At 38.3% G+C, this 12,473-nt stretch overlaps 1 pseudogene; it reads left to right on the top strand.

Moving 5' to 3' along the window:
- The first annotated feature begins 11,626 nt into the window (after positions 1 to 11,626).
- The window catches only part of LOC141921611 (uncharacterized), a 38,888-nt pseudogene continuing 38,041 nt past the window's right edge, over positions 11,627 to 12,473 (top strand).

Below are 12,473 nucleotides of genomic sequence, written 5' to 3'. Positions count from 1 at the left end.
GGACTAATTTCCTTTTCAATTTTTCTGTTCTTTATTTCTGTAAGGGTACAAATTATTGTTTCATTGTAATGATACAATACTGCAGAAATATGTTAACTTGCATAAAACTGTTACTAAAGTTACAAAATATTGGACATAAAAGCTCAGTGATAGCTAATTTCACTCACTTGATTTTTGTGTGAAATACTATCTAAAAGGCTTACTTATTTGAACCCGAACCACATTTAAAATACTCATGCTCAGATTCTATCTCTTAAAATCTCTATAGATTTAAGGCCCAAAGCCATGCTTTTAATCCCTTAGTTTAGCCTTATAATATAATAATATGATTGTATATTATAACCATATAATGAATAATATATGTGCATTGTAAGCTTTACCTTGTTGTTTTCCTCAAACCTAAGGTTTGTGGCTGAATTGAAATTGTGATTGTTGCCTGTTTTCTCCACCCGTATATCCCTTCCTAGAGGGTTGTTGCTGCTTCTTGTCAGTGAAAGAGGAAGAAAGTGAAGAACCTAATTTTCTCCAAATTCAGAGTAGTTTTCCTGCTTTTAATCTTTAAGTGTTTTTGTCTGATCTTAATAGGTTTGATAATGGTAAGCTTTTGCTGTACCATGAAACATTCACTGGCACCTGGGATTGCCATGTCTGGAGGGGCAACAGCTGCTCCTGTGCCAAATCAGGTGCAGCTATGCCTCACTGAGGTCTCAATAATGATGAAGGGCTAGGATGTGTGCTTATTGTGCAATTTCAACAAGTATTTTTGCTGGGTTTGCTTACAAAACACTCAAAAATATGTTGCTCTTCTGGATTTTTTTTTTAAATATGGGGTTTCATTTTATCACTTTTGGTTTTTTTTTCCATTACAAAACCATCAAGTTATTTAACTGTTGCTACATTCCCTAAGGACATTTGTGGACAAATATTTCCTGGCAAAACAACTCTGTAAGAAACTTCTTGCCCTGAATGTATTTTTACAAGTGTCACATTCTCAGGTAAGACTCCATACCTGACTCTGAGTTGTGTTAACAACTTTTAGCAGTGTTTTATTCACATGTATGAGCTGGGCTTTCAGGTTATCAGCTGGTAACTGGGGCTGATATCAGCTGATAACAGGAGCACCAGTGACCTCCCAAAGGGAGGTAACTTTTTAAACCCTAGCGAATATCAATCTCTGTGCCAAAATAATCCCAGAAAATGGTGCAAAATGTAGAAAAAGAAGAATGTAAACAACTGGAATAAGTCCCGAGGTTTCTTCTCAGTTCTGTACCCCATCTTTAAGTTCTGTAGGAAGCTAGTTTAATGAATTTTGTAAAATTTTCAAAACTCAGTGGTAGCAGTGCATTATTGTTTTGCATTAAGAGGTGCTGGTTTGTTACGATCCCAGTAAGAAAGGCACTCAGACTCTGTAAGATGTCATTTAAAATGCTGGTTTTTTAGAGCTAACACCATTAGGGGGGAAGAACATAGAAATAGAATAAGAAATCCCCAGTTGCACATGCAAACGGATCTTTGAAAAATAAGACTGTATTATTTATTATAAAAGGTATTTGATACATTTACAGATGAAAACTCTGTATGACAGACATTTCAATAGATGATGCAACACACATTATGGCACACATTTACCCTTTATCATTATTAAAATAGTGTTTATTTCTAACAACTGGTGTTGTTTTAACATCTGAATGTCTGTTGGTTTTACTGTAACTACACATTCACATGATTCTTCTCTGCGTTATACTTGTTATATGCTGTTGCAATTCTGAAAATCTGTATCAACAGATTGTCATAGGTACGGATTTGCACTTTGTCACTATCTCACTTAAAAGATCACTGAAATCAAGGGGCTTTGTCAACTAAATTCAGTCCCTGCTCAGTCTGTAAAAGTTAATTTCTGGTCTATATTTGTATCTTTACAATTCACAAAGTTATATGATTTAATGATACAGTATAGTTCCCCAAGGAGGGAAAATAAGCATGTATAGTGCCACACAAACTGCATTTCTCTTGTCCAAAACGTCTCTCTCCGGCTTCCCAGTTGATTGTATTATAGGAGAATACTGAAGGGCAATTTCTTATGCATTTCATAGTCTGGCTGCCACAGCAATTTGTAATATTCACTAAGAGTGAAATTGCTCAAGAAATTTAAGTGAAGACCAAGTTTTGGTACAGCATAGGTAGAATGAAATTATTGGCAGAGAATGTAAAAAAGTTCTGTATTTTGCTGCTCTGTTGTATAGTTTGTGATCTCTGATAAGGTAATGGTTATTTGGTGGGGAATGCAGTGAATTAAGGTGGGTGGTTTTTTATTTGTTTGGCCTTTAAGTAATATATATATATTTGTGTAAAAATTACTCTAAGTCCTGCTTCATTGCAGAAATTTTCACAGCAGTTTTATGTAAATTTTATGTATTCATAACAAAAGCTAAAGTAACTGATTTTAAGGATAAAGGGAGGAAAAGGTAAAACAAAGGCAAACAAAGGGCTCAATCTGGACTGAAGTACAAAATCCAAGTTACAGACATTCTTAGACCTTTGTAAAGGCCCTCACAGTAAACCCCAAACCCAACAGCTCTTTGAAGGATTCTGCCTGGACACTGTAGTTGCAAAGAGTCTGTGAGCTTTCTGTCACTGCCCTTGATCATGAGAAAAATTAGCATTTATTGTTAGGGCTATAAAAACAGGTTTTTAGGAAACCGTTTTGACTCCAGTTTCTCTGCTGACTTCTACCCCACAAAAGAACTTTTGGGAATGCAATTATCAGAAATGATTATTTCTCAAGATCTGCTTTCTCCTGCAAAGGCAGCTAACATGCCTAAGACACAGGCAAACTGTTGGGTACTCCAGAGTGTTCCAGATAAAGTCTCAAGTATCTCCAGCAGATAACTGGAGCATACAGGAATCTTGATAGACATGGGCTAGTTCATAGCCTTCTTGCCTCAGGATAGAAGTCAAAGCATCCGAGTGGACTGAAAGGATAAACAAAACCTACCACACGACAGTGCAGGATATGGGATCTGACAGCTAAAACCATACTGGGTGATGTTTTTAGCATATGTTTGTATACGACTATTCCCACAGACCTTAATATGCTATAGAACCAGGCACCAGAAAAATCTCATGGGGAAAATGCTAAAAGGAAACATCAGCTGTTATAGGATCTGACACCAGCTGAGACACACTCATATTTACAGGGTTCTGGTTGCAGAGATGTTTATGCTCCCAGACGCCCAGATACTGACTGCCACTATCAGATGCATCTTGTTTGGGCGGGGAAGCTTATCCAGAAGAATTGTGCACAGAAGGAATTTACAGTGAGATTTAAAAATATCTTTACTTAATTAAGGGCCAAAGGCCCAGCTGTCAAAATAATACTGCTCATGAAAATCAGTCTTGCAGAGGAAGTAGGGGTTAGTGGTAACTGGCAGAAAGTCAGTTTTGTAGGTGTAAGCTGTATCCACATTATTGCTGATACAGTCTGTTATAGCCAGTGTAGTTCCATTGGCAGAGTGCCCTTCTTGTGGACTTCGCTCAAGGTGGGCTGGTGATTCCAGCTGGAAAAGTGGATGGCACGGTATAAACAGACAGATTCAATTATGTGGTACCACCTAGTTCAGAAATAAAGCAGTGCTCCAATTTTAAAACTGTTCACAAATCATTGCTACTGTCTTATTGACACGAGTGTGGAGGCTTGGGTGTATTTGGAAACTGTTCAGGCTTTTCATCAGGCTGAGTTTAGTAGCCAGTGGGGTATACAAAAATGTTTGTTGATTATGAATTTTTGAAATTGCACATTTAATATCATAACATGTTGCGAGACACTGATACTATCCTAAGAATCCCTTAAGATTACTTCAGAGAGCATGCATTTCTTTTAGGCATAAAATTATTTTCATTGTTATATTTTTAAAAATCATCTGTGTATGATTTGTTTGTTTGCTCATTCAGAATAGTGCAAGATTTCCCTCTAGTGGTTAAAACTCGTACAGATTGTCTGAAAGAGTAATGTAGTATCTGCACTATTTTTTTTGGTAATTTTACATCGCAAAGGATGTACAGAAATGTCAGACCTTAAATAGATGTTATTACTTTGTAGATGTAATCAAAGCTCCTCTGCATCCTGAATGAAGAGAGACCTATTACAGAGAACAGTGCAGTCACAGAGTTTACTTTTTCCCAAAGTTGGGTCTTTTTTCATTGTTGTGGACTTGAGTTGTCTTTGTGTAATGGGGAATACGTACCCGTTTACATCAGAACATGTTGCCAATTACTTGAGCTTTTTCCCTTGGGTGGGGGGGTATTCTTCAGTTAAAAGAAAACTTTTTTTGCTTCATAGCAGATACCAGTGTCTGCAGAGAATTAAACTCTGGCCTTTTTTTTTTTTACTCTACCTGCAAACTTTTGTTCTTCTAAGACACAGCAACAGATAATACAAGGGACAAAGCATCACATGCCCATGTCAGCATTTCAGGCTCACTTGCTGGGAGCTATTTAGCAAATTCCTCTTCTGTCTAAGGATTAATTTATAGAAATGAACAACAGGAGAAGAAGTTTGAAATCCATTCTCAAGCTACTTTTAATTACTATTCTATTTGGGGGTTAAATTATAGCTAGTTGTCCATGCGTACTTCTTTTGTCTTAGGGAGGCACTGGTTTTGCTCTACTTGCCAATAGGTAAATTGATCCTAGTTCCACCCAGAAAATTCCACATAGCCTTTGTTGCCAGGGATTAAACAGAACTATTGAAAAGGATTGCGCTGACCTTGTGGCAGTCCCTTGCAGACACAGATGTCTTTATATGTAGAGCTTTCTCTCCAGATTTAGTTGTATGTGGCTTCGATAACTTCCTCATAAACTCTGTGTAACCAAGAAGCATATTTATGTATAATTGGTATATATATGTATTTATATAAATATATAATATGGTATATTATATATTATTTATAGATGTTTTTAAATATTATGTATATATTTATACACCTATGTAGTTCTTCCTAGATTGTGAACTTTTCAGGTCTCACTTTCATCCAGCTTTTGTCTTCCTTAAAATGCTTGTCAGAGGTCTTTGTGTCCTAAGCATTCCTGCTACTTCATATTTGTCTGCTTTGCAAGTCTTTGGGATCACTTCCTCTGCTAGACAGCCCCTGACTAACTGTACAGCTGGGTAGACTTCAGGCAGTTTTGATCTGAGTTTTGCTCCCATCATATTTGCTCCCTTTATCTTTTCTTCTTGAATACAAATGTTTTTGGATACGAGAGGCCTGCCAACATCTCACCATGTTAGTCTCATGGATGTTGAGGATGTGGCAACTCAGTCACAGCTCCACTGTGGGACAGAGGATTGGTATTGGAGGGTTGGATAAGAAATGGGCAGTGAGAGAAATGTAGCATATGTGTAACATGAGATCATAAGAAAAACAGTAGGATACTTTTGCATTTCCAGATAAACCTTTATTTGGACATGCTGACTGATCTTGTTTAGCTTCATGTAATTTGTGACCTCCTTCCACGTTTGCCTTCAATTCCAGCCTAGTCTTTTTGCTGGGGCAGGTGAAAGGTGCTGAACTGCAGCTGGCTTTCACATCATTGGCAGGGAGAAGCTATGTGATGTGTTCATAGGCAATGGGAATTTCTCTTTGGTTCAGCTTCTGTTGCTGATAGCTGTATTTTTTCAAGTGCTTTTTTTTCCCAGTGTGACAGAACAAACCAACAGGAAGGGCAATAAACTCCATAGTGCAATCTATGGGAGGAGGTGGGGGAAGAGGTGAGTACACAGAAAGAAACTCAGAAAAAAAGACTGACATTGAACTGTAAAATTTCCATATTGGAAAGACAGTTCTCTTTGGAACTATGTTAATTTCTTTTGTTACATGTAGGATTCTAGCTTTAGTTGCATGGAACAGAAAACGCAACCTCATTTCTTCCTCCAAACCTCCTATCTGCCAAAATTTAAGGGAGAGAATGGGTTCTAAGTGATATCTCTTCCCCAGTCACAGGTATCTGATACTGTGCCTTTTTTTCCTTTAATTTGTTCACCCTTTCCATTCTCTTGTGGTGCTGCTTGTTTCTTATTTTGCATTTCTGTAGTGCTACTTGAGTTGGTCTTGGAGTAGACAGGAGAAGAAACCTAGGAATCTGTCATGTAAAGGGAGCTGACTACTGAGTGGATGTTCTTCCTTCAAAGACTTTCACTCTGCTCCAGCGGTGTAGAGCACTCCTGAGCAAGTCAAACAAGGCAGCTGTTTCAGTGCTTCTTTCTTTTCTCATCTGATATATCTCCAATTCCCTCCTCTTGCCCTAAATTCTCTGGGATGAGCAGCAAGCAGGGAAGCAGGGATGCTGTTTTGTCTTGGCTGGAAGAGCTGCTGGCCGCATGGCACTGGTGGCCCTTTCTAGTTTGTGGTTTCACATGCAGCCTTGCAGAGTTTTTGCTCTGTAATTCCCATCTGTTTAATATCCTGGAATATCTAAAGAAAAAAGAGGGAGAGAAGAATTGTTAAGATGACTTTGAGTTGCATTTTCAGAATGTGGATCATATCTAACTCTAACAGGTAACTAAACCATCCTACGTTTAACAGAGATCTTTTTCTATATGGCATGGAGTACAAATCAGAAAGAAAAAAAACCCCAAACCCAAACTGATTAGGAAGTTTTCAACTGTGACAATAATTCCGCTGTAGTGAAACTTGAATGAGCAATATGAGAGGCAACAGAAATCTCTCCTGGGGAGTCTTTGCAGAGGCCAAGATAAATTAGCTGCAATTCAAGCACCCTGGAGTATCCTAAATGGTGGTAAATGAGCTGTGCTTAAATGAGAGTAACACATGTCAACTAAATTTTTACACTGAATTGTGGAGACTGTTACTAAGTTGCTAGTAGTGGTAAACAAATCACAGTAACTATTTCTCGATTGCGGAAGAGCAAGGCCTCAGGCTATGCTGTTGCAGCTAGATCCTGGGGGAAGTCATAAGCTTGGTCTGAAACTGCTTAGCCAAAAAATACAGGAGCAAGTACCAAAAAGCTGAGAACGGAGGTTGCACTGATGTTACATGCTTCCACACTGCAGCACAGACTGTCTGGGACAGGCAGCTGCCTGTGCTGCCAGCACCTGAGTAAAAAGGAGAGATTTAAGAAAATAAAAAGAGAAAAATGAGTCTATGCTCTACGTTTAGGTGCTTTTAAAGACTCCAGCTTGCTAGTGAGGTGGGTGGCAGTGTTTTACTGGGATGAGACCTGGCACCCACTTGGAGAAAAAAGGGAAAATTCTAGAAATGACAGTGTTACGGTACGCAGACTTTGCAGAAATACATTGCTGCAGCAGAGGTGACAGGCCAGGGTGCAGGTGAGCTGCTCACAGCCAGGGGTGAGGAGTAGTGTCGCTCCACCGCATAGGAAGGGCTTCACCATGGCCCTTCTTGACTTCAGTGGCATGAATGATGCTCCAGTAGCAAATATTGAGACAACATGTGCGAAACTAGCCATAGATTAGAAATAATTTGCCTCTGTTTGATGTCAGTGATCACAGCAATGAGTTTTATCAGTTGTCAAATAATAGCTTTCAAATGCACCAGCCATTGTGGTCATACCGAACAAGTAACAACCTAATACAAATAAATGGCTAAGTTCCTCACCTTAAATAAATGTGTAATTTCCTATTACATCATCAAACAATTGCATATTGCATAAGAAGAATAAATCTCAAAGTATAATGAAAAATAAGCAAATATAAACATATGACACACCCATTAACAACTTAAAAAAACATGATCACCCAATACACCTTCTAAATGTAGTTGTCAGCACATCTCTTACAACAAAAGACTTGAAGAGTATAATTAAATCCTAAATATCACTAGGAAGTATCTGGAAACTCCATTTTGTTTAGTTTGATACCCGTCTTGATTTCCTCTTGAATCAGTCTGAGGTATGAAGAGTTAGATATTGCTCTGGTATTACAGATAGCTCTGTTTTCCCCTATAAAATTAATTGAATAGCTAAGTATTTTTGGAAATTATTCAGTACTTTTAAGGGAAAAAATTTAATGGATTTTTATGTTAATGTGTGATATTTTTCGTTGTATCAGTTTAGACATTTCCTGAAGTATACAGAAGTTAATGTGAATTAATGGACAAACTTCATCTCTTTTATGTTATTGTTGCTTTTTATATTTTATGTTCATGTCTACAGAAGCCCAATATAACCCATGAAGGAGCTGCATACTTATTTGCATAAACAGATTATACAATGAAGTGTCATTTTCTTATGGGGTTGTACCATTCCCAGCAGAGAAGGATCAAGAGCTGTGCCTGGGATTGTTAGGTATCAGAGCAGTGCAGATATAGAATAATAAAAAAATCATCAGGTTTTTAGACAATGCAGTGAGTGAGGATAAGTTCAGCACTTCAATGCTTGCTGAATATTTCATATTCTATGCTGCTTAAAAGAAAATTATCACCACTGATTTATGTCTCCTTGTTCTGTTTATCTATATGCATCAAGTTGATGGCTGTTGCTCCACTCTTAACAATATGATTTTAAGAAGCAAAAGGAAAATTTACAAATAATAACTTCTTATTGCTATCTCTAGTAGTGGAGACACTTGGAGAACTGCTCCAGGGTGTAGGAAAATTCTTCTCCCAAAACTCTTTCAGACAGTGCTGCAGGAAGAAGGGTTTCCCTAGGGTGCCTCTGTCACCGACAGCTCTCACAGGGCTGTGAGCCTTCAGCTGAGGTCTGCAGGCCTGAGAGCATACTGTTAACTTCCTAACACTGTTTTTGGGGACCTTGTTAAAACTGTCAGGGCTTTCAGTTAGATTTCTACTTGTTTTCAGGGGAATTTGTGAGGATTTAGCAGTGTTAAAGATCGGGTCGCATATGCATAGGCATACTGACTTTATGCAAGTAGTTAACATGAGTGTTTTAAAATTACATGGGTGAAAGGCTCTGTGAAAGTGCAAAGTATTTTACTTATTTATTTTGTCTAGTATTTATTAGGAGACTACCTGAGATAAAACATGTTAGTCTTTATAACTGTTTTTAAATGAAAAAATTCTGCTAAAACAGAGAATCCCCACAAACACTTCACAAGGCAATTGTCAGCCTGCACCTCACTTCTTTGTTTGCTCCTGCTGGCTGCCAAGGTGCTCTGTGCAAAGGTATTTCTACCTCAGAGGGAGTAGTTTTGACTGCTTTGACCATATTGAGGAACTACTTTGTTGCCTGGAGAGGGGGAGGCTTTGTGTATCTTTGGTTGAGTGGTGCAGTCGGGGAAGAGCCTCAGGAATCAGGGCTGTGGGGGAGAGCTTCTGTTTACTCACTACTTCCCTGGCAATCCACAACAATGAGAAAGCAAACATTGAAAAGGTTCATGATAGAGCAAGTTTTAGTGTTCAGTTTCTTATCCAAGCTAAAGTCAACTACCTAGGCAGTGTTAATTTTTATAAGCAAATTATTTATAAATGAATTATTTCTTACCTATGAAACCTCATACATTAAGAATACACCTTTAAGAATATGCCTGTCTGAGATTATAACATATTAAACTGATGAAGAAGGTCAGCTAAGATAGACAGTTATTGGAATTACTTTTTATTTTTAATGGGATAAAAGCTGACACTGTCAAGTTAGTCACACAGAGACCTCATTATCAGTGTCAAGGTTGGACTATCTTTTCCTTCCTGATGATGTCAGGGAGGTTTTCTCAGAAAATCCAGTTCTTCATAATTCCTTACCTGCTGTGCTGTGGGTGTAACGCCTAAAGTGAAGTATATGTTTGGAGAGACTCTTGGCAAATGTTGCCTGTTTCCAGATCCCACCATTCTTAGTCTTCAGACTGTATTTCCTTCATTTGTATTTTGGAGAAAGCATGACCAGGACATGAGGTCTCCATGCACCTGGTGCAAAACATGATGTCAGTGGGACAGGCAACTGTCCCACAGTCCTTTGTATTGCTCCTTATTACTGAGAGTAACCTTCATGCTGGCAGCTGATAACTGCTCAGCATTTGAGCTTTGTACCCTATGAATAGCTAAGCAATTTTTGTGGGTATGTGTTATTTCCTAGGTTTAAATATAAGTCAAAAAAAAACCCCAACCAACTGGCATATAGTGTTATATTCAGAAAAATCACTGGCAGGTTGGAACTTTTAGCTCCACTCGAGTTTGACCTGAAGCGGGGATCTGTAGGAGAAGCAAAATAACATATTCTGTTCAATACCACAATACAAGCAATACTGCTGTTGACAGTAGAGGAACAGGGAGACTCAGGAATTTGGTGTTCCCTCTTTGGTGTTCCCTCTTAGGTTTTGGAAGGAATTGCAATATAGGATTATGGGCTCTACTCTTTTCTTTAAATGTGATTTCTTAACCCATCCTTTCTGCTCTGTTCCTGTCCAGTTCTCCGTCTTCTCTACACCTGCTTCCTTTTTTTTTTTTTTTTTTTTTTTTTTTTTTCCACTCCTATTGAAGATCCATTATGTAGGGTTCTTGTTTTAGCATACAAGCATCTGGCCAGACAGCCTGGACTTCTAAAATGTTTCCAGTGAAACTGTAGATTACTCTAAAGGGAGTTTAAGCCTGCAGACAACATAATGTTTCCTAGCTACACATGATGGATCTGTCAAAGCAGGTATTGAACCTGGCAGGGTGTGTATGCATCTTACGCAAACCACTTACATTAAAGTAGGAAGCAGGCATTAAATAATTTTCTTGTGAGTGAATGAAGGTCTTGGAGACTCCACATTTCTCAAAGAGTGCAAATAAACTACCTTAGAATCCTCCCATAGCAGGCAAGATGGGGGAGCTCACTAGCTTCAGCTGCTGAAATATACCCCCCGCACCCCAGTTTTTTAAGGTAAGTAGCAAATGTCTGGCCCCTGCCTCAGAAGGACTGAAGTCAAGTGCCTAAAGAGGGGAAGCAGAATGTTTGTGTTGCGCAGCTGTCTCAGCCATACTGGTCTCAGGGAGAATGGATGCAAGCTGTAGCAGTGTTATTCTATCTTTTTGAAATAATCATTCTTCTGAACTACTTAAATATCAGGCAGTTTTCTAGTGATGTTTTTGTTTGGTTTTTTTTTTCACATACCATTTGTTTTCTCCTGTTTCCTCCTGTTATCTCCATTCCCTGCTTTCTGCAGGCATCTTTGGACATTAAGCACTTTCTCTGAATTTAAAGGCTCAAGATTTAGTAGAAAGACAAAGTCAGGTCACTGACAAATGCTTCTAATGGTGAATGGGTTTTGGATTTTATTCTAATAGAATCTTATATCTGTTCCTGTTTGTCTGAGACTTTAGGATTTGATAGTGAGAAAGCAGGCAGTACATCTAAGCTATTTTATCTGGTAGAAATACTGTGATTTCATATGCTTTTTGTATTGCATGTATCCTAACAGTATTTTACATATATATGTGTATATTTATATATACTTTTATATATATATAAATAGATATATGTATGTTTTGCAGTTTCTGAAGTCAGAAGTTACTCTACATTCAGCCTGGCCTAAAAATATAATCTCTTGCATGAAAAAAAAAAAAAAACAAACAAAGAAAGAAGACAAACCACAGGATTTACTATGTCAGTATGACATATTTTTTCATGGTGGTTTTTACTGCACATCCCTAATATGGATTTCGGAAAGCAGGGCATGGAAGCAGATGCCTTTAAGGATGAAGACCATATGTCACAGCAGACCACCAGTGATCTGGCAAACACTATACTGTCTTCCAATATAACAATTAAGAAGGTCATGTCTTCCTTATCCCCAGCTCAGGTTGACAATACAAGTGAGTCTTCTAGCAAGCAATGTCCAGTTTTATACAGTTCAGAAGTCAGCGGTATGATGGGCAACAGTAACGTCTCAACAGATAAATTGGGCTGCACTCAAGGTTTTCAGCATGCAGGGCAATTATATTATTTGGCCAGCTCTGATTTTTTTCCTCAGAAGTTGGCTTCTGGTGTAACCCAGGCTGGAATTCATGATGCAAGTGACACCTTGGAAATGTTCACTCCTCCTCTGCTCCCTGCCTCAGAGCCTGGGATGAACCATTATGCTCCCACCTACAAAATCACAGAACAGGTTAGTTTTCTTTAAATAATCACTGAATTTATAACTCCATATTGTACGTTTCTGATAGTTGCACAGCCTCTTCAGGAAGAAAGGGCTGGTAAATTTGTGTCTATCTATGAAGCAGAAAGCTTTACTGGCAAGCACTAGGAAGTGTATCATAATCCTATGCATCCATGCAACAAAGTGCTTTTCCCAAGAGACAATTAATCAATTTTTTTATTGTTCCTTTTGTTCAATAATCATAACTATATCCCTACCTCTGGCAAAAATGACTGTATGTTCTAGGTCCATGTTCTCATGTGTCTAATGGTTGTGGGGCATGTTTATGTTCTTATTTGCACCTGTCTTTCTGTCAGGTCTCTCCTCATGCTCCATCTCCTTTTTCATCTTTTTTCCATTTCTG

Source organism: Strix aluco, chromosome 3, assembly GCF_031877795.1.
Source record: "Strix aluco isolate bStrAlu1 chromosome 3, bStrAlu1.hap1, whole genome shotgun sequence".
Classification (NCBI taxonomy): Eukaryota; Metazoa; Chordata; class Aves; order Strigiformes; family Strigidae; genus Strix; species Strix aluco.
Note: the sequence above shows the minus strand (reverse complement) of the source record. Positions and strands in the feature narration are given on the sequence as shown.